The sequence below is a fragment of the Macaca fascicularis genome, chromosome 2 (genome assembly GCF_037993035.2).
Source record: "Macaca fascicularis isolate 582-1 chromosome 2, T2T-MFA8v1.1".
Taxonomy (NCBI): domain Eukaryota; kingdom Metazoa; phylum Chordata; class Mammalia; order Primates; family Cercopithecidae; genus Macaca; species Macaca fascicularis.
Window position 1 is genome coordinate 53,624,515 of NC_088376.1, and position 23,824 is coordinate 53,648,338.

Below are 23,824 nucleotides of genomic sequence, written 5' to 3' on the forward strand. Positions count from 1 at the left end.
AAACTGTGCGCGGCAGTGCCTTCTGCCTGAGTATTGCTCACGCCCTCTGGGCTCATTCTGCCCACTCGGCCTGGCAGGCTGTGCTCAGCTTGTGCTACCAGCCCAGATCCCGTACCTGCCAAGGGCAAGCCAGACGTGGAGAAGTGAGGGGTGTGTGGGTGAGTGAGTGTGGGTTCAGGCCACTACACACAGCTAGGCATGCCGGCTACTGTGGTGGAGCGGGCACTTCCAGGCACCAGCACAGGTGCCAGCTCCGTGCGAGGCTGCCGCTGGACCAGATGTACCTGTGGGCACCTGTGTCTGGTTGAGGGGAACTTGGTGGTGCCCAGTAGCTTGGAGATGCCAGGAACCACAGAGTCCCCAAAGAAGGTGTCAAAGGCCTGGCTCAGGGACGCCCTAAATCTGGATTCCCCGAAGGGCTACTGCTCTTTTCTCCTTCTAATCGCCCACAGTGTGGCGAGCAGGGAGTCGTGTTTCAGCCCTGTTTGTGTTGTGACACTTTCAGTCCTGCCATTTGGCAGGTCCTGAATTCTTGTGCCATGTCCAGCGAGAATGAGGTACCAGATAACTGGAGGGTGAGCAAGGTGGAGAGGACCTTCACTGAGCAACAGATCAGCTCTCAGGAGACCCGCAGTGGGTAGCGCCTTTCCGCAGCTGGTAGTCCTGATGTCTGTGTGAGTCTGGCTTTTTATGGGCTCAAACGGGAGGAAGTGCAGGCTGATTGGTCCGTCGGCTGCCATGGGCAGCCCGGAAAAACCACAAGTTCTCACTCTGTGCCTCGGACTCCACGTGGAAGTGGCAGCCCAGCCCCCAAGCTTCAGGCTGTCCCTGGCTTGAAGATGGGATTTCACCACCAATCTGTCCCTTTCCTGCCAAGGAAACTTTCTGCCTCCCGCCATCAACATGCCATCCATGGCGCCCAGGATGTTTGTGCCAAGGAGCATCTGCAGGCCCACGCGGAACCGCCCTCAGCACCCCCCAGCCTCCCTCCCTGAGCTTGTGGGTGTCCAAAGTTTCACAGGGGGCCAAGGTGATGGGAGGGGGAGGGGGATGCTGTCATGTCAGCCCTGCCTCCAGCGCATGCACACCCAGGTGGGTCACAACAGCGCCTGGGCTCAGCTTCAACTTTGCTCCACAATTGGAGCAGGGACCAGGAGTGGGGAGAGGCCAGGGAGAAGAAGCAGGCCCTTCCAAGCCAGCAGGGGCAGGGGGGCTTCCTGGGCCCCTGAGAGCACAGGGATGCATGGGTCCACAGCTGTGGCTTGGTGGCGGCAGCTGTGCACAGGAATGTTGGGCTCCTGCCCTGCCAACCCAGTAGGGGATGAGGCTCCCACCTGTTCCCAGCTCCTGCTGGCCCCACAGAGCACACAACCTCGGCTGTGCCTCCCCTGCCACAGGAGGTGTCTTCCCAGGGGCCACTCCGGACAGTCCAATGCTGCCATCAGTGGGTTCAAGGGAATCAATGTAAATATGTTAATGCTCCTCATGTTACACCATCATTGTTGTACCATGAGTAACACAGTTCTTTGTATCTGATTCAGAAGTTTTGTGTCCTCTGGCAGCATCTATGAAATAGTTACAGGCTAACATATTAGCTCATAATACCAGACCTGATAATAATCCTCCATTTTGCTTTCTCAGGCCGGAAAGAATTAGGGTCTGTCACTTACATAAGTTGTAGCAAATTATCTTCCTCATTAATTGAAATAATACATGTGAAAACTTCTTATCCATACTGGCTTCCCAAGTATGTGTGGTCCTATAATAGATTGTTTTATTAAACAGCTTTATTCAGGTTCAATTGACATACAACAAGCCACACATAAAGTATACAGTTTGATAGATTTTGAGATATGTATACACCAGTGAAACTTTACCACAATTAAGAGAATAAACATAAAGATGGATTGTTTTTCCTCTTATTGTGCTTATTTTAAAGCTTTTTATTATGGAAATATTCAAACAAACACAATAGTAAGGAAAATAGTATCATATACTCCCAGGTACCCATCACCTATCAATTATCAACATTCTCACATTTTTGTTTTACCTTCCTCCTTCCTACTTTTTTTTTGCTGAAATATTTTAAAGCAAATTTCAGATACAATTTTTTTACATATAAATATTTCAGCATATATCTTTAACAGACAAGGACTTTTTGCTTTAATATAACTATAACAACATTATCACATCCAACAATACAACAATAACTTTTTTAAATCATCGAAAAGACAGTCTCTGGTGTTCAGTTTCTCCAACTGACTATAAAAATACCTTTTTGCAGTTTGTGTTTTCAAATCAAGATTCAAACAGGGTCCACAGATTGCGTTTGGTTAATATGATCCTTAAGAATCTTTTAATCTATAAAAGTTTCTTCTTCCTTTTATTCTCCCTTATTTATTTGTTGAAGAAACTAAGTCCTTCATGTAGAACTTCACAAATTTTAGATTAAGCTAATTGTATCCTTTGATGGACATAGGCGTTCCTCTATCTCTCATATTTTCACTAAACTGGCAGTTAGGCATAGATCTATACTGTTTATGTGGTAGCCACTAGTCACATGTGGCTACTGAACATTTAAAATGTATAAATTGAAACGTGCTGTAAGTATAAAATGCACAACCAGAGTTCAGACTTATTATGAGAAGAATAGAATGTTGTAATAATATTTTTATATTGATTATTAGAATATTTTGGATGTATTACCTAAAATATATTTAAAAATTAATTTCACCTCTTCGTTTTTACTTTTTTTTTTTTTTTTTTTTGAGACAGAGTCTCGCCCTGTTACCTAGGCTAGAGTGCAATGTCGCGATCTCAGCTCACTGCAACCTCTGCCTCCTGGGTTCAAGTGATTCTCCTGCCTCGGCCTTCTGAGTAGCTGAGATTACAGGTGCGTGCCACCACGCCTGGCTAATTTTTTGTATCTTTAGTAGAGATGGGATTTCACCATGTTGGCCAGGCTGGTCTTGAACTCCTGACCTCGTGATCCTCCCGCCTCGGCCTCCCAAAGTGCTGGGATTACAGGCATGAGCCACCACACCCGGCCCTTTTTATTTTTTAAATGTGCTTACTGGAAAATTTTAAATAACATATGTAGCTTATATTTCTGTTGGACAGTGCTGAAGGTTTTGTTAGATTCAGATTCAATTTTTTTCTTTTTTTAACAAGGGTACTTCCATGGTGATGTGGCATACTTCTGCTTGCAACCCATCTGGGGGTGCGTAATATGCAATTGCCTTACTGGTAGGGATGTTAATATTGCTCTGTGGTGAGAAAGAGAAAAGCTGGCCTGGAACTCACAGCTAAAACCTTGGTGTTCTCCTGTTGAACATCACCAGCTTCACAGAATACCAGCATAATGCAGGACCAATCTGTGACTCTAATGGAGCAAGATAAAACAAGACAATACCATAATCATATCTGAGCGCATATAAAAAGAAGTACCTTGTCCGAACCACAAAACACTTCTCTCTTGGCTGTTGCTTCTTTACCATTTACAGCTTTAGCTTTACTTTGTTCCTTTTGCCTTTTAGATGAGAATTACTAAAATATCCAATAATAGACTCACCCCTGCTTCCTGGCAGCATCCAATTAAGAGCAAAGCTTATTTCCCCCAAATCATCTCCACAAGCCCAGACCTTATAAATCCTTTCTAACACCCTGTTGAGACCACATGGCTCCCTTTGGCATACATTTCCTCTTGTTGCAGTGAGGCAATTAACACAAAATTTGACTGAAGATGTGTTTGGGGCATTGACAGTGGGGTCAGGTAGTGTTGGCCTCATCCTTCCATTCTAAAGTATGTTGGATAGATTTTTAAGCACAGGTACAACTTAGTGCAATTAAATGTTTTGGGAATTACACAGTTAGTACCTATTTGTGACTGTTGTGATGCTGGATATATCAGTTCAAACAATTATTGAAGCTATTTTATAAACAGACCCCAGCTCATTTGGTTATTATATTAGTTTGCCAGGATACTGTAAAAAAGTACCACAAAGTGGGTGACTTAAAACAGCAGTGCCAGGCCGGGTGCGGTGGCTCACGCCTGTAATCCCAGCACTTCGGAAGGCTGAGGTGGGCGGATCACAAGGTCAGGAGTTCAAGACCAGCTTGGCCAACATGGTGAAACCCCATCTCTACTAAAAAATACAAAAATTAACTCAGCATGGTGGCATGTGTCTGTAATCCCAGCTACTCAGGAGGCTGAGGCAGGAGAATTGCTTAAACAGGGACCCGGGAGGCGGAGGTTGCAGTGAGCCGAGATTGCGCCACTGCACTCCAGCCTGGGCTACAGAGCGAGACTCCGTCTCAAAGAAAAACAAAAACAAAAATGAAAAACAGCAGTGCCACAGTTGTCTCACAGTTCTGGATGCTGGAAGTCCAGGTCATGTATTGGCAAGGGCTGGTTCCTTCTGAGGGCTGTGAGAGAGAATCTGTTCCCTGCCTCTCCTCTTGCCCCTGATGGGTTGCCGGCAATCTTTGTGTTCCCTGGCTTGTAAACACATCACCCTGCTTCTGCCTTCATGTTCACGTGGTGTTCTTCCTGTGTCACTGTCTCTAAAAACAACCTCATTTTAACTTTATTATCTCTGCAAAGATTCTGTTTCCAAATAAGATCACATTCTGAGGTGCTGGGAGTTATGACCTCAGCATGCAAATTTTTCAGGGACAAAGTTAAACTCACACTAGTAATTCACAATTATTAGAATCTTTCTGGTAGGTGTCAGTAGCCACCGATCTTAGAGGTAAGTGACAGTGAACACTTCTGGACAATCTCACCATAAGTAATTTATATTAAAAGTGAATTGTCAACCAAATTCTACACACATATAGACATTTATTAAATAAGCATGTATTCATAAGCAGGCTCAGGAACAGTTCATAAAACCTGTTCTATAATCTTGGGAAGTTCCAGACCTCTTTTCTTTAGGGGCTCTAACTATACCACATACAAAGGATTCATCTGAAACAGATACCCCAACTAGAGGCAAGATTCCACTAACCCTATAGTTGTACTGGCCAACCAAAATCCTCTGAAATAGGGATGTGGAATCACTTGTTATTCTAGCCATGGGTGCCATCCTTACAGGCAAAGGTGAAGGACTCATCTTTGTTGTGATAAGATGGGGAGTAACTCTAAAAGCATTTTATCTTGAACTGTACCAGTTTCACCAATGGCAATCCATTTGTAGTATCCATTATGCTGATTAATAAATCACTAGTTTCACCAATAAAAGTCTATTAATAGCATTTATTATAATAAGCAGAGCCTCTGGTGTTGATTGAAGGTAGCTGAGCCTTGTGATAGTCCTCTCTGGTGTGTGACATTTTGATTAAATGCTAGCAATGAATTCTTGATTAAGGCAACCAACTGTCCCTAGAGTATAGATTAAGACTAACAAACACACATATTTATGTCACACTGTCTGAGCTAAAGTATTTAAAAGTAAATTACAGACATCATAACCAGGCCACTCCATTTTCAGAGTGTATTTGGGAGGATGCATAATAAACAGATGCACGTTGGAGTGTAAAGACCATGGAATAGGGTCAAGTGTGCCCTTTCTCAGCTGTCTTTGTGACCTTGGGCAATCACTTAAGTTTTCTGGGTTTCAGTTTCTTCATCCATAAAATGAAAGGCCTGGATTAAATGATTCTTTAAGTTCCCTTTAGCACTATGTTCCACAATTCAATTCCAAGAGCTAATACATCCACATGTATAAAATAACACAATGCAGACTGAATACATGACTGCTGAGAAGAAGTGGCATAAGGGTGAGATTGGATTAGTCAAGAAAGACTTTGGAAAATGAGGAAAAACCAGTCATCAGTGAATTATTTCATTTGACAACATTTGTATGTGTGTGTATATATATGTGTGTCTCTGTGTGTGTGTGTGTGTATATATATATATTTTTTTCTCTTACTTTTTTGCTTATAAGCCAAAAACACACATTTTGTGTAGATCAAAATAATACTTGGCACTTTAAGACTCAACCTTGGGATATTATACATTATTTGAAGTGACTTTGTTAGCTTTTAAAATCTGTGATTGGTGAAGGGACAGGATATTGGTTTTGCTGGCTCAAGGTCGACAAATGCTACCATAGCAGATTTCTGACTTGGCTTCAAGTTCAGAAAAGTAATGTGTGCTACCAGTTTAGTTCTGTGCCTCCTTCAGTCAGGCTTGTAGTAAAATGGCTATTTGTAAGACTAAAGCCTGAATAAAGACGCACATTCCTTTATGTTCAGAAAGCAAAGGGAAAAACATACTGATTTCAAATACCTTGATTAATGTGGCATTCAAATCCTAAACATTGCTGCAGGCACACAATTCAAACGAACCCCATCGGCAAATTTTCTGTACTTCGTTTGACAGTATATGCTTCATAGCAGTTCCCAGACATTCTGCCCAGGGATGCTAGAAGATAATGCAATAGCTTCCCCTTGTCTAGGATGAAAACACATGCTGGACAGAGGCAGGGATGGGACAAACTGAAATGTCCACAAAGACTGAGGAAGTAAAGTCAGGAATGAAGCCGGCTGATGTGTCAGTAGGATGTGATAGGGCAAGCCTGGCCCCATTGAAGGGGAAAAGCCACCACTCAGCTTCTGTGGATTTGCCAATGGGAACTGCACATCCAAGACTGCCAGATATTCTAGCATTTACAGAGTTGCCAGAGAACTCAATATTTTATTTTCCCCCAAAGCTGAAAATCCAGATTTTTTATGTGACAATTCTTGACAATTGAACATTTGTAATGAATTTAAACTTTTTAAACAGTTTTCTAGGGTGAAAAAATCAACTTGTACAATGTAGACATTTAGGCATTGGTTTATGATGGAAAAAACAAGGGCTTTAGACACCTGGGAATAAAGTCCTGTAAAATCACTTGTTGGCTGTGTAATGTGGGGTAGTATATTAGTGTGTTCTCACACTGCTAATAAAGACATATTTGAGACTGGGAAATTTATAAAGAAAAGAGGTTTAGTTGACTTACAGTTCCACAGGGTTGGGGGGACCTCAGAAAACTTACAATCATGGCGGAAGGGGAAGCAAACACATCCTTCTTCACATGGCAGCAGCAAGGAGAAGTGCAGAGTGAAGCGGGGGAAAGACCCTTATAAAACCATCAGATCTCATGAGAACTCACTCATTGTCATGAGAACTCACTCACTGTCATGAGAACAGCATGGAGGTAACTGCCCCATGATTCAATTACCTCCCACTGGCTCCCTCCCATGACATGTGGGGATTATGGAACTACAATTCAAGATGAGATTTGGTTGGAGACACAACCAAACCATATCAGGTAGGTATTTAAGATGTCTGAACCTTATTTTTCTTGTAAGTGAAGAATTAGTATATTTAAACCCATTTGTTGGGGCTACTGTGAGCATTGAATGAGGGAAAGTGTTTGACAAGGCATGCAAATACACCTGGAGTTTAGTTGAGTAAATGCAATATTTGTGTTTGTTCTTTCCAGATACCTTTTGGACCAATGGTTATAAACTGGGTGCCCACAGGTCAAATCCGGCCCACAATTCCTTTTTATTCCCAGCTTCCAATTGTTTGAGGAGTGGACTATTGGCCTCCTCCCTTAAAATAAGGCATGCGCTCTTCAGTTGGTCACTGATTCCACCATTCTGCTATTTTCAGTTTTGCTCTCTGCCTGATCCTTTACCTATCTGAGCTTATGACCCTAGCACATAGGCCCCTGACCTTGAACTCCATATAGTATATTTCCAACCTCTGTTCGGTGATAAGAAGCTCGATAATCCTGACTGTGGAGAGTCATCAGAGACATTACATACACAAAGACTGGCTGGCACAATCAGGATAATAGTAAGTTCAATGGGAGTGTCATATCTCAGGCTTCTGTGGCTGGTACTTTCCATGATACTTAAATAACCTAGTGGATTTATATGGCCTCAGTCTTCCATGGTATCAACACATAAATTCTCATTTTCCCAGCATACCCTGTGCTAAAAGCATGATATGAAAATCCAGTAAACCATGTTTTCTCTATCAAATAATAATAATAATAATAATTCTTTTCTTATCTCTTTTTTTTTTTTTTGAGACAGAGTCTCACTCTGTTGCCCAGGCTGGAGTGCAGTGGTGTAATCTCAGCTCACTGCAACCTCTGCCTCCTGGGTTCAAGTGATTCTTCCGCCTCAGCCTCCCAAGTAGCTGGGTCTACAGGTGCGCATCACCACACCTGGCTAATTTTTGTATTTTTAGTAGAAATGGGGTTTTGCCATGTTTGCCAGGCTAGTCTCAAACTCCTGACCTCAGGTGATCCACCTGCCTTGGCCTCCCAAAGCGCTGGCATTATAGGCGTGAGCTACCATGCCCAGCCTCTTTTCTCTTCTCTTCTCTTCTCTTCTCTTCTCTTCTCTTCTCTTCTCTTCTCTTCTCTTCTCTTCTCTCTTTTCTTTTCTTTTCTTTTCTTTTCTTTTCTTTTCTTTTGAGACAAGGTCTCATTATGTTCCCCAGCCTGGTTTTGAACTCCTGGGCTCGAGCAATCCTCCTGCTTCAGCCTCCCAAACTGTTGGAATTGCAGACAGTTGGAATTACAGAGCCACTGTACCCGGCCTAGCAAATAATAATTAAAAAGTTATATCTCAGGGCTGGTATGGAAATGAATGCAGCAGCAGTGAAAACATGCGCAAATCCTAGATCCTGAGAGTCAAAGAAATATAATGGGTGCCTGGTGGATCTTAACATTTTCACGCCTGGAAAAGTGTCATTTGGGGAATTGTAAGCGTTTATGCTTTCTAGGATAGAACATTCAACTTGTCTTTGGGGCTATATCAATTAGAGTCATTTGGTGCAAGCAACAGAAACAGATTTTGGCTGATGTTAGCAAAAGGGATTTTACTGGGTGGATATGGGGTATCTCAAATAACAGTAATAAAAGTGAATGAACTGCAGACTATGACAGAACTAGGAATCAGGTGGCAAGAGCTACCAGAGAGCCTCTCTGAGGCTGCTTTTAGAGTGAATGATCATTCATTTTTAGCCTCAAAGTCACTTGGCTCAAGGTTCAGATTGGAGGAAAGATTGTCTGATCTTTCAGCGTGGGTCTCTTGTTCACACATGGGAGGAAGTGTGCTTTGCTCAACAGTTTCACCGTGACTACCTACCATGGGGTTGGTTAGTCAAAACTGAATTCTGATACTGATTCCAGAAGATGGAGACACAGCGCCAAGAAAGCATCTGCCCCAGGGCAGACCTTCTCTGCTCCAGGAGGGACTACTTCCCTAGACCTATTGGTTAAGCAACTCTAAGGCAAGTATCTACTGTTTGGGGGGGACAGGATTGACTTATACCTGTGTCAAATTCCCAGAGAAGAGCATCCAATTGCGGATGCTAAGATTGGGTCAGGCATCCCTTCCTGGCCCAGGGTGACTGCTTTAAGCAGATTGTTACCTAAAGAGGTCAACTTCGTGATTTAGCAAAACTATTAGCAAGGTATTGTAAATGGTAATAAACTGAGAGGATTTTCAGACCTGATAGGGACCCTAATTAACTTTTGTAGAGGGGAAGGAAAAGGAATTCTGATTGTTGAGATTGAGAAAGAGAGTGGGGCATGCATGGTTTAGCTTCCTCTCGCTCTTTGGAAGCCAGTTGATAGGCAGGAAGTCGAAGTGAATCTTACAAAGATTCTTTTTTTTTTTTTTTTTTTTTGAGACAGAGTCTCACTCTGTCACCCAGGCTGGAGTGCAATGGCGTGGTCTCGGCTCACTGCCACCTCTTCCTCCCAGGTTCAAGCGATTCTCCTGTCTCGGCCTCCTGAGTAGCTGGGACTACAGGTGCATGCCACCACACCTGGCTAATTATTGTATTTTTAGTAGGGATGGGGTTTCGTTATGTTGGCCAGGCTGGTCTCAAACTCCTGACCTCATGATCTGCCTGCCTCAGCCTCCCAAAGTGCTGGGATTACAGGCCTGAGCCACTGCGTCTTGTCCAGATGTTCTTAAAGTGTTCTTAAAAGTACTGAGACTACTGGGGGGGTCCTCAAGACCCTTTCGCCTCTTTTCAGCAAGGTCAAAAGAATTTTTATAATAATGCTAAGATGTTAAATTTGCCTTTTTCATTGTGTTGACACTTGCATTGATGGTACAAAAACAAAGATGGATAAAACTGCTTGTGCCTTGGTGTGAACCAAGGCAGAGACAACAAACAAAGAAAACAAATGTTTTCTTTACTGCCATACACTCAGGAAAAAAGCAAAAAACCGGAGTTTTATTGAGCAATATCCTTGATGAACACTGTTAATTTTATTTCACTGCTGAATGCCTTTCTTCTGCACTATGAAACATAGTGATTGTTCAGAGGAAGAACGCACTAGTGCTGTTGTTTGACTTGTGAACTGAACTAGATTTTCCCTCCAGAACACCATTTTACTTGAAAGAATGATTGACCAACAAATCATGATTATTCAAACTTGGGCATGTGGCTGATATTTTCTTTTAACAAAGTTACTGTCACTTCAAGGTAAACAACTGACAGTATCTGTTGCTAATGATAAAATTTGTGCTTACAAGCGAAAGTTAGAATTTTACAAAACTTGTATCCACCACCATAGGCTTGACAGCTTTCCAATCCTTAAAGATGTTCCTGATGATATTCGTGGTGATATTAATGAATGCAGTTTTTGAATACTGTATAATGAAATATGGTAACATTTGGAAGATCTGCTTGAGTCAGTGAACTAAAACTTTCCAGATATTCAATGCATGATGTTACAAAGAGCTGTTCAAACTGCAAGATAGATTAGAGGATTTAAATGTAACCACTGACATGGTTTCATATCAATATTGCAATTAACCTTTAAGAAACTATCACTTGTTGAGTTTTGGTATGTTATCAAACCATAATATCCATAATTACCTGAAAGTTTTAAAACATTCCTCCCTTTTCCAACTATATATTTGTGTGAGGCTGGATTTGCTTCATATATTTAAATCAAAACAGTATTTTGCAAAACAAAGTGAATGTGGAAGCAGTTATGAAAATCTGTCTTTGATTAAGCCAGACTTTAAGTTGTAAAAATGTAAGACAACTGTGCTCTTACTTTTTTTAATTTTGGAAAATATATTTATTTTTAAAAATATGTTATTTTTATTTATTTATTTATTTATTTATTTATTTATTTTTGAGACAGAATCTCGCTCTGTCGCCCAGGCTGGAGTGCAGTGGCATGATCTCGGCTCACTGCAACCTCCGCCTCCCAGGTCCATGCTATTCTCCTGCCTCAGCCCCGCGAGTAGCTGGGACTACAGGCGCCCACCACCACGCCCGGCTAATTTTTTTTTTGTATTTTTAGTAGAGACAGGGTTTCACTGTGTTAGCCAGGATGGTCTGGATCTCCTGACCTCATGATCCACCCACCTCAGCCTTCCAAAGTGCTGGGATTACAGGCATGATCCACTACACCCAGCCTGAAAAATATGGTAATATTTAATGGGGTTCTTATTTTAAAATGAATTAACAAATAAATATTTAAAATTTTTCCATTTTAACTTCTAATGTGGTAAATAGCCATAGATAAAACCCAGATAAACAGAAGTTTTTTTGGGATCATCAATAATGTTTAAGAGTTTAGGTCCTGAGATCAAAAAGTTTGATAACTACTGTTCTAGTGGAACTGCATTTACAGGAAAGAAAACTTTCAAAGTAGGGGAAAGATTTTCTTCCTTAACAAATAAGAAGCCTATCTTGGGAGTGGTTTTGGAAGACACTGTTCATTGGACATGTAGTCAACATTGAGAGTCATTCACATTCCACTGTAGGGATTGAAAAGCCAAATATTTACTTTCCCAACATTGTTGTACCCAGAGGCAGTCACCTGACCTAGTTTTGGACTATGAGATTATAGAAGATGCTGTTGGTGGCCTGTTTAGCTCTTCTTTACTGGGATGGTATGCTCATCCCTCACTGCTATGAATTGCCCTCAGCAGAGGGAGACTCCTTGCTTGGAAATGACTAGGAGGCTATGCAACACACCTAGACAGCCTACAGCCCAGGACTGATTGGCATGGGGATTTGCCAGAACTCATTGTCTCAATATAGGATAGCTCTGCCGTGGGATCAGGCTGAGCTAAGAGTTTGGCTGAACCCACATCTTTGCCTAGCTTCTGTCCTCTGCCCTGTACTTCTCTCTTTACTCCCCTAAAAGTTTTACAGAAAGCATCTCTCAATAAGTCACTTGCACAATAATCCCCATTTTTGCCTCTAGAGAACTCCGTTTAAGAGAAACATCAGCAGAAATCAGTGGAAGTGCCTTTCTGGGAAAGCATTTGCTTTCTTCATTAAAAAAAGGGAAGGGAGAACATGTGCAGTGGTACTGCCCCTTCCCTTTTCCTTGCCTTACATGTGACTGTGATGTCTGGAGCTAGCACTCCTATCTTGTGACTAAGAGGCAATAGACATAAGGAAAAGGCCAAAGGAGTTCCAGAGCCAATGCTAGCAGCTCCTACCTCCAGACTTTTAAATTTTATTTATTTATTTATTTATTTAAGACAGAGTCTTACTCTGCTGCCCAGGTTGGAGAGCAGTGGCATAATCACGGCTCACTGCCACCTTGATCTTCTGGATTCAAGTGATCCTCCTGCCTCAGCCTTTCGAGTAGCTGGGACTACAGGCTCATGCCACCACGCCCAGCTAATTTTTGCATTTTTTGTTAGATACAGGGTTTCGCCATGTTGGCCTGACTGGACTCGAACTCCTGACCTCAGGTGATCCACCCACCTTGGCCTTTCAAAGTGCTGGGATTACAGGTATGAGCCACCATGTCCGGCCAGATTCTTTTTTTAAATGTGAGAAAAATAAGTTCTTTTTTTTTTTTCAAATCACTTGAAGTCAGTGTTTCTGTTCTTGTAGCTGAACACATTACTGTCTGATACAGGTGTTGTGAGAAAGTAATGAGATAATAAAGGGCCTACCACATAACAGTCACTCAAGAAATAATAATTTCTTTCCCCCATCTCTTCCCAAATTACTTTTCCTGGCTGGAGTTTATGGAGGCCACATGAAATTACACAATACCTGTGTTTCTTATATATCTGAGTTATATCCTTATATATATCTTATATATCCTTATATATCTTATATATCCTTCTAAGCTGCTTATATTCTTGAACCAATGCCTTGGTTAAGAGAGGGATAACTAAATGATACGAAGAAGTGGTGGCTTTTGTCTCTCCTTCCTTGGATTTCAACAGTGGATGGACTTGTGTGTTGGGAGCATTGGCCTGGCTCATTGCTTTAATATCACCTAAAGACTCAAGAATCTTTACATTACATAAAAATGTGCCATTATTTTAGTCTTATGTTGGCCAACCCCTCAGGTTCATAATAACAGTGCCATTATCCGCACCAAAGTAGGAGGGTATGGTTGAGTGGCCTGGGTGTCAGGAACAGTAGGGCCTTTGTTTGGACTGTGATGCCATGTATGTATTACAGCATCTCTTTGTTTTTTGGGCCACCATTCTTGCTCTGTGCATATGCATCTTATTATTTATAGAAATAAAGCTTGTCTTTGGGGTAGTGAGACTGCTGGTAACAGGGGCATATTGTTTGAAACATACTGAATGCATCAGGTTTCCATGCTGTTTAATTAAGCAATTCAACCAGATTTGGCAAATGTTTATTGAATGCCCACTGTGTGCTAGGCACTGGGGCCTGGGGTGATGCATCAGTCATATCTTTGCTTTCTGGAACCAAGATCTGTGTGGTGGCTGACAGATATACAGATAACTTTGATTCAGGGTTGGTGCTACCAATGATGACAATGCTAACGAAGTTCTATGGGAGTTTTGAGGAAAGGAGAAAAGGATTAATTTCATCTTGGGGAGTCAAATAAAGGCATCAAAATGGCAGTGAGAAAAGCACTCTCTTGTACTTGTTACTTTCACCTAGTTATGGCTTATAATTGCTAAAGGGTAAAATCCTTTCATATAGAACTCCAATGAATCCTAGCAACACCACCATGCTATGTCAATTTATACATATAGGGCTAAACTGAGACTCAGCAAAGTTTTAAGCACTCACATGGCTTTAAGTGATGAAGAGCTTGGGTATTCTATCCAGATCTAGTTCTTTCTCTGTAGATAGATACATGATTTTTACAGTCTACAGCAATGGTTCTAAAACTAGGCTACACATTAGAATCTCTTGGAAGGTTTTAAAAATCCCCATATGCACACTGCACTGAAGCCAATTAAATCAGACTCTCTTGGGAGTGGGACCCAGGTATCAGAGAGTGTGTGTGTGTGTGTGTGTGTGTGTGTGTGTGTGTGTGTTTAATTATTTATTTAAAAAGTCAAGATTTTATATTTAAAAATATACAGAACATAAAATTTACCATCTTAACAGTTTTAAGTAGCATTAATCACATTGACATTGTGGTGCTACCATCACCATCCTTTTCCAGAATGCTTTTCATCTTACAGAATTGAAACTCTGTACCCATTAAACAATAACCCCCCATTTTTCCCTGTCCCAAGCCTTGGTAAACATTATTCTACTTTATGTCTCCATAACTATTCTGACTACTCTAAGTACCTCATATAAGTGGAATCACACAGTATTTGTCTTGTTTTGAATATTTCACTTAGCATAATGACCTCAAAGTTCATTCACATTGTAGCATGTGCTAGAATTTGTTTTCTTTTTAAGGCTGATCAATATTCCATTGTATGTATATGCCACATTGTTTATCCCTTCATCCATTGATGGCCACTTGGGATGCTCTCACCTTTTGGTTATTGTGAATAGTGCTGTAGGAGCACGGGTGTACAAATATCTCTTCCAGACCATGCTTTCAATTCTTTTGGGTACATATCCGGAATTGGAATTGCTAGATCATGTGATAATTCTATTTTTTTTTTTTTGAGGAACCACCATATTCTTTTCCATAGTATATCATTTTATATTCTCACCAACAGCACATCAGTGTTTTGTTTTTTGTTTTTGTTTTTGTTTTTGTTTTTTGAGACGGAGTTTTGCTCTTGTTGCCCAGGCTGGGGTGCAATGGTGCAGTCTCGGCTCACCGCAACCTCCGCCTCCCAGGTTGAAGCAATTCTCCTGCCTCAGCCTCCCAAGTAGCTGGGATTACAGGCACATGCCACCATACCCAGCTAATTTTTATAGTTTTAGTAGAGGCGGGCTTTGCCATGTTGGCCAGTCTGGAGTGAGCCACCGCTCCCGGCCCGGGGTTTTTTTTGGTTTGTGTTTGTTTTTGTTTTAAAGCTCCCCAGTGACTCTAGCGGGCAACCAAAGTTGAACACAAACCTCCTTAAGAGACTGCATTAGACTGAGCTCCTGAAGAACAAGACTGTTTTATTCACCTTTTTTATCCACAGCACTGCACCATACCTGGCAAACTACACCATGGCACTTGTGTTGAATGGAACTCTTCCATGTTGTCTTCATTTTATTTCTACACAACTTTTGCAAATCTGTAGCTGAGCCAGCTTTCCCTATAAGGCAAATGCATTGACAGACCACTGAAGTTTTCTTCCCTTATAAACATATATTTCTGTCCTAGTCATATTTATTCCTTGGTGTTACAGGCACCAAGCATACAAATGAAACAAATGAAAGAATTGCTTCTTCTAAACTAAATGGAGGAGGAGAAATAAAGCAAGAGAAAGGTGGACTGCCCAGTTGTCTTCAGGTGTGTAACGCATGGACCTCCTATTTTTGGTGACTGACAAAGATCTAGATGTGATTTTTTTTTTTTTAATACGTGTCAACTGTTTAACGGGGGCCTGTGTGCCTAACACCTCTGCTGTGAAGCCATTACTGCCAGGGTTCTTTCTGTCCTCACAAAACTGTGACCCGTGATCCTGGCCCCAGCATATCCTTAACAAAAACCCAGAATTCAGACTGACCAGAAGCCACACACTGATGGCAGCTGTATTAGTCAGGGTTATCTAGAGGGACAGAACTAACAGAATAGATGTATATATAAAGAGGAGTTTATTAAGGAGTATTGATTCACACGATCACAGGATGAAGTCCCACTATAGGCTGTCTGCAAGCTGAGGAGCAAGGAAGCCAGTCCAAGTCCCAAAACCTCAAAATAGGGAAGCCAACAGTACAGCCTTCAGTCCATGGTCGAAGGTCCAAGAGTCCAAAAGCTGAAGAACTTGGAGTCTGATATTCGAGGGCAGGAAGCATCCCCCTTTAGTGGAACTTCCATGTTCCTCTGCCTGCTTTTATCCTAGCCGCACTGGGAGCCCATTAGATGGTGCCCACCCAGATTGAGGCTGGGTCTGCCTCTCCTAATCCACCCTCTCAAATGTTAATCTTTGGCAACACCCTCACAGACACACCCAGGAACAATACTTTGCATCCTTCAATCTAATCAAGTTGACACTCAATATTAACCATCATAGCAGCTAAAGAAATAAGGCCTATCAGAAGGACTGGCTGTCCCCAAACCAGCAAACAGCATGCTTTCAAAGGCGAAGGCATTGCCAAAAAAAAAAAAAAAAAAAAAAGAAAAAGAAAAAGAAAAAGAAAGCTTTAGGAGAAAAACCGTTACAAAGAGAGGAATAAAATCAAAGTGTCATATACACTTATGGCAGTAAGTAAAAATACAGCATTAAAAAAAAAAACTTTAAAAAATTTAGAGTTAAAAACTTCAAGATGCTTTCATGTCATGGGCCACGGGGTCTCCCTGCTCGGTCTGCAGTGCTTTGGGAACCCATGTGGCGGAGGGGTGAGCATCCACTGTTCCTGCCCACCATGCTGCTTGGGCTGAAATATAACAGTACACGGTGCTTGAGGACTCACCCCCTGCAGGGACTCAAGTGGCCACTCAATGGCCTGCTCCCTTCATGAGCTTTGGCCAGTAACACCCGTGGGTGGCTGGAGGCAAGGACTCCCCTCTCTTCGGGGGCCCTCGAACAGGGCGTCAGGTTGTGGCTTGCCAGCAGGAATCTGGAGGGATACACCTGAAAGGCACTGGCCAAGGCTTTTGGTCTCTCCTATCATGTCCCGGGCTCCCTGACGCCCCCAGTTCAAACCGGAAGCAGCTCTCCTAGAATCCAGCCTCTCTGTGCCACCCTCGGAACGTGGGGCCAGGCCGCATCTGTCCTCAAAGAGCCATGCCCAGGGCTAGACGTGACGCGTAGGCAGCTCCTCTGCGCTGCGCTTGGCCATGCAGAGCCCCAGGAGGACCTTAGCGGGCTGCTTCTCCACCATCTTCCTGGGCACACCGCGGCTCAGCAGCCGGCCCTTGAGGTCCCTGCGCGTCGGATTGGGCCCCCGCCTGAGCTTGGCGCAGCCTGGCTGGCCCTGGGGCCTGGATCTTCACAACGGCCTCCATCACCGTCACGCCCTTCACCAGCAGGCTGGCCGGTGGGAGCCACAGCCCTGAGGGCGCCGCCGCCGTCGGCAGGTGCCTGTACAGGCTCTGGGTGAAGAGCATGTCCTCGGGGGGCACTAGCTCAGGAACAGAGGACGAGGAGGAAGAGGGCGCTGGAGGGGCCAAGGGTGGCTGGCAGGAGATCCGATTGAGCATGCTCAGCTCGCACGCCAGCTGGGTGCCCACCTCCATCGTGGTCCAGGGCCGGAAGGGCAGCTCGGTGGCCTCGAAGTGAAAGGAAGACACCGAGCACTGGCGCAGGTGGTCAGCAGCGCGGCCAGCATCGTCGGGCAGTCATTGCCCAGCAGGGCCTTGCAGTGATTATTGAAGACAGCGTCGTGGGTCAGGTTGCCCAGCAGCACCAGCTCTCCAGAGTTCAGGGACTGGGACGGTTCCCCCTGGTCGAACACCTGCAGGATTCAGGAGAACATGAGCTCTATGGGGTTCTGCTTGAAGCACCGAGAGATGGCCAGGAGCTCGGTGTACGTGTAGTACCAGCAAAACCGATCCCCCGACCCTTGTGGATGGTCGCTGGTGCTTTCTTAGCCATGAGCATGGCCACCCCTAGGCAGGAAACAGCAGAGAGCCCGGAGGGACACGAGAGCAATGGCCCGACCCTTCAGCACCTGGAGGAACCACCTTTGGAAGGCAGGAATCGTCCTTGCCCCATACAACTGTAGAAGATTTGGGCCATCTGCTCTGTGTCTGCTTTATAGACAAAGCAATTGAGGTGCAGGAGACAATCGCTTGATGAACATCTCCAAACCCATGAACAGCAGAGCTGGGATTTGGACACAGGCTTGTCTGACTAGTTTTCCACAGCTACAAGATGGTTTTTGTATGTAAAATCCTGAGTGCCATTGTTGGCACATAAATTAGCTCCCAGAGGTATCTAATCCAAAGCCAACCTAGATAGTGAGATATTTTAGACTTGGAGGGGTCAGGGAGTGGAAGCAAGGTTCTTACCATGATGGGGGTGGTGGGTGGTCCTCAGCTTGAAGCTGCACTCAGCCCTTACTCTCTCCAAGGCCTAGATGTGGCTTCTCAATTAAAGTTCTTCACCAGCCTGTCCCCATCCTGGTCCTTGCAAACCAGGAAGGAGCTTTTATTACTTGAACAAATTTTGTTTTCCTTTTTGGAATAGACTACGATCCCCCTCAAGCTAAGAGGAAGTTTGGGCACTTGATCCATAATCGTCTTAATCTAACAGACCCTCCCCATTCCACCACTACTCTACACACAATATCTTATTAAGAATGGGAGTCTCTGAGTTTGAGTAGGGAGGGTTACAGAACAGGAGAGAGAAACATGATGGGGAGGGAAGGCTAAAAGTCATTGCATTTGTTTGCCTTTGTTTTCTCTTTGGGTTGTTGTCAAGAATGATTTATGTAATCATCTTGATTTATAAGACTTTTAGTATCACCGAGCAGTCTTTTTTATTACTTCTGTCTTCTGCTGGCCTTTTCTGGGCCTCTTATATTTTCGTCAAGCTATTGGCATTTTGTCCAAATCAATGGCAGTCAAAGGTCTCTTCCTTCCATATGCAGGCACGGTATATTTTACCTGAGATTGAAGATGAAGAATTATAGTCATTTAGAATAAAGAGAGACTTTGAGAGATAGCCTCTAGCCCAAGCTTATTTTCAACTTGGCCTACAGATATTGTAATGTAGCTGGTTAATGGCAGAGTTGAGACAAAGACCTAGTAAGTTATGTCTCACTGAGTCTGTTATTTTTTGCCATATTCTATACTACATCACTCATTCTTTCATTCATAAGTTATTGAGGATTATATTTTAGACACATTGCCATGCACTGGGGGAAGAGCAACACAGACATGTTTCCTATTCTTATGATCCCTAGTGAAGGAGACACATAACTAAACATTCAGTGTCGTACAGAGTGAGGCATCTGATTCCATTGGTGGGGAGATTGGGGAGGACGTCTTGGGGGAAATGATGGTTAAACTAAGAACTGAATAGAAAGTAAGAGTTGGGGGAAGGGTGAAGGGTGTCTCAGTAAGAGCAAAGAGCACATAGAAGGACCCCAGACAGAAGAAAGTAGTGCATTTAAATAACTGAACGAAATTCAGAGTTGTGGGGGTAAACAGAGCTAGTTCAAGGAGGTCCTTGTAAGCCTTACTGAAGACTGCCTGCTTTATTCTAAGGGCAGTGGAGAGCTGCTGAAAAGTTTAAGCAAGATTTTAACATGGACCAGAACTGCATTTGAGAAGGTTCACTCTGACTGCCACATGGACAATGGGTTGGAGGTGGGCAAGACCCAGGAAGAGAGACAAATTAGGAGTCCCTTGTGCTAATCCAGAGGAGATTGGATGGTGGCTTTGACCAAGTTTGTTGTAGAGGGGATGGAGATAAATGATCAAATTTCAGAGGCATGGTATGCCTGTGATGGATTGACCATAGGAAGTGGTAAGCCACATGGGTGCCATATCCTGGCAAGAGTCCAGAGGCAGAGGATAAGGTCTGAGAGTGAGGAAGGAGATGATCATGGACATGTTGATGCTGAAGAGCCTTTGGGACTCACACACACATCTGAAGTTGACATGCCAAGTAGATGCTTGTTGTGGGCTGAATTATGTCCTCTCAAATTCATATGCTGAAGCCTAACTCTCATCCTTCAGAATGTGACTATATTTAGAGCTAGGGCCTTTAAAGAGGTGTTTAAGATAAAATGAGGCTGTTAGAGTGAGCCCTAATCTAATCTGACTGGTATCCTTATGAGTAGAGGAAATTTGGACACACAGAGAGACATCAGAGATGTGTGCACACAAAAGAAAGACCACTGAGCACATATCCAGAAGGTAGCCATCCGCAAGCCAAGGAGAAAGGCCTCAGAAAAAAACAAACCTGTCAACACCTTGATCTTGGATTTCTAGCCTCTGAAATGTGAGAAAATAAATTTCTGTTATGTAAACCACCCAGACTCTGGTATTTTGTTCTGATAGCCCTAGCAAACTAATACAATGCCTCAGACAAATAATAGCTTGCCTATTAATTTAACTAATTCTAACTAATTCTCCTTAAGTGGAGATACTCACAGACAGTGGGATATACGGGGTCTGAAGGAGGGCCTGAAGTTAGAGCTTTGACATTCTTGGTGTATAGACATAATTGAAATTTTGAGAGGATGGGGTCATCCACAGTGCCTAGGTAGAGAAGAAAGGAGAGCCTAGGACTGAATTCTGAGAAGGGCCATCATTTCAGGGCCAGTCAGAGAGGTAGGGGGAAATCCAGATCCCCCAGGCCATGGGAGCCCAATGAAGGGAGTAACCAAGGGTTACTCAGAGGCTGAGAGGCCACGGAAAACAAGGTCAGTGCTATGAACTATTGCTTATGCCACCCCCACCCCGCCAAATTTATATGTTGAAGCCCTAACCCTCAATGTGATAGTATTTGGAGGTGAGGCTTCTGGGAGATAATTCGGTTTAGATGAGGTCATGAGGCAGAGTCCCCATGATGGGATTTGTGTCCTTTATAAGAAGAGAGAGACCAGAGTTCTCTGTCTGCCATATTGAGGACACAGGGAGAAGGTGGCTGTCTGCAAGCCAGGAAGAGAGACCTTACCAGACACTGAATAGGCCAACACTTTGACCTTGGACTTTTCAGCCTCCAGAATTGTGAAAAATTAATGTCTGTTATTTAAGTATATGGTATTTTGTTACAGTAGCCCAAGCAGACTAAGACAGCAGTCACCTTGGAGAGCACTTTCAGGGGAGTAGTAGGTTGGAAGCCAGACTGCTGGGGTTGAAGGACATGAGGTAAAGAATTGGCAATGGTGGGATAGACATGGCTTACATGAAGTTTGGCTACGTAGAAAGATTGATATACAGAGCAGAACCCAGAGAGGGGCTGAGGAAGAATTTTATTTTATTTTTTTAACATGAGACTCTTGGGCAAGCCTATAGTCTGATGGGCAAGGGGCAGATTCACTGTTTAACTGGGAGGGGATAATCAGTCGATCCCCTTTCCTGAGAAGGTCAGAGTTGAGGGCCCCACAGCACAGGTCAAGAGAGATGGACCTTGTCCAGAAGGAGTGCATGTGGAAGACCAGGTACAGATGCAGGGAGGCTGGTTAATGTAACAATAGGGGCTAGTGGAGCTGCCTTCTGGCTGCTTCCTTTCTCTCTCAGAGTAAGGAGAGGTCTGCAGAGAGTAGTAGGGTGCTGGTCAGCGGGGACATCTTGCTACAGATTTGAGAAATATGCTGTCAGTCTTCTTGAGTAATGCAGGCTATGGAGGGAATGCACATTCAAATATCAGCCAGACCATTGCAATTGCTTAACAAACATAATAGAAAAGAATCTGATGAATAAAATTATCCTTATTTTTACAGATAGGAAATTTGGGGACTCAGAGGTCAAGATTCTGCTGAAAGATATATAATTTGTAAGTACCCCAGGCTGGATTTAAGCTCAGGATCCTTAAAGCCTTAGGCCTTTGCCCTCAACACAGTGCCCTCCCTGGTCTGGAATTTGGCCTGGAGTAATTTGTCTATCCTTCAAACTTATGTGTGTTTGAAATTTATTCTGGGTATATTTGGAGGAAGCGTTGAGTTCTGTGTGCAGGAGGGGCAAGAACGCTGTAGTCCCAGATCTTCGTAGCCATCTCAGTAGAGTTAAAGGCCGTGGGTTAACTGGACTCACACTTCTTGAGAAGGCACTTCACAGGATCACCTCTGGAGTTTGCTGCCTGGCTGGGGGATGGGGAGCGGGTGTTTCCACACCCACTCAACCTGGTGGCTTATCAATTACAGATGCTTCCTTATTTACAGATAGTCTAAGTTTGAAAGGTAGTTCCTAAGAACATTTGTGTATAAGTCCAACTAGGCATTTGTTAGACAAGCCACTGCCACACCATCTGTGGGATGGTTGTCCTCTCATGTGTAGCTTTGCTTCTGTCTAGGAAAGATTTAGAGATGAGTAACATTTGTATTCCTTTCAGCCATGTACATTTACCTCCCTAGGAGGAGTATGAAAAATTGTTTTTTCCCTACCTTATGTTTCCACCAACATTTTAGTGCTTTTGTGGCAGTTTAGCACTATGGATCAGTGTCCTGGGCAGTTGTCCAGTTGAACCATCCCCAAGTCAGCTTTGGCCTTTCTGTGCCTCAGTTTCCCATAGGATGTCAGAGAGTAGAGCTGACTTGTTTTGTGTATGCAGGTGATTCATTGCTGAAATCATGTAATGCCTCATGCTGTAAGGACCCATCAAAGCTGTCATAACCATGTTTCTATGAATTACTCATGCTTTGTTGAGCTACAGGACTATTAGTATGGAAAATGTTGAGATGCTATCTTGATTATGTCTGAGAAAGTTTTCTTTTCTCATCATGGATATTTCTGCCACAATGAAATACCCACTTTTTGTGCCTAGCTGTTTTTAGATCAGTTATAGGAAATGGCAATGGCAAATGCTCTAGGCCTGAAATAAATTAGGCAACAAATAATCAAAAACCACAGAAAGGGAAAGCTAGGATAGTTTATTAATGCGTTCTTAGTGTCTCACAGGAATCTCTGTTGGTAGAGGGGGACTGAATATCATAGGATGACCAACCATCCTGTTTTGCCCTGACTGAAGGGTTTCCTGAGGTGCCAGACTGTCAATGCCAAAACCCAGAACATCCTGGGTAAATCAGGAAGTTACTCATCCTACCTTTTAAATAAACTTTTAATTGTGGAATCGTTTTTGATTTACAGAAAAATTGCAAAGATAGAATAGAGAGTTCTCATATACTCCACACCCAGCTTCTCCTATTATTAGTATCTTAACATTAGTATGGTACATTTGTCACAATTAATAAACCAATATTAATTAACACATTATTATTAACTTATGTCCATACTTTATTCAGATTTTCTTAGTTTTTATGTAATGCCCTTTTTCTGTTCCAGGATTCCATCACGGATACTACATTATAATCGGTTGTAATGTTTCCTTAGGCTCCTCTTGGCCATGACAGTGTCTTAGACCTTCCTTGTTTTTGATGACCCTGACAGTTTTGAGTAGAACTGGTCAGATATTTTGCAGAATGTCCCTCAATTGGAATTTGTCTGATGTTTTTCTCATGATTAGACTGGGGTTATTGGTTTTGGAGAGGAAGACCACAGAGTAAGGTATCACCATGCTTATCATTGCTAATGTTAGCCTTGATCAAATGTTTGTTAGGTTTCTCCATTGTAACACTACTTTTTTTTTTTTTTTTTTTTTTTTAGACAGGGTATCAGTCTGTCACCCAGGCTGGAGTGCAGTGGCACGATCTTGGCTCACTGCAGCCTTGACTTCCCAGGCCTGTGGTCCCAGCTACTTGGGAGGCTGAGGCAGAAGAATTGCTTGAACCTGGAAGGGGGAGGTTGCAGTGAGCCAAGACTGTGCCACTGTATTCCAGCCTGGCAACAGAGAGAGACTCCATCTC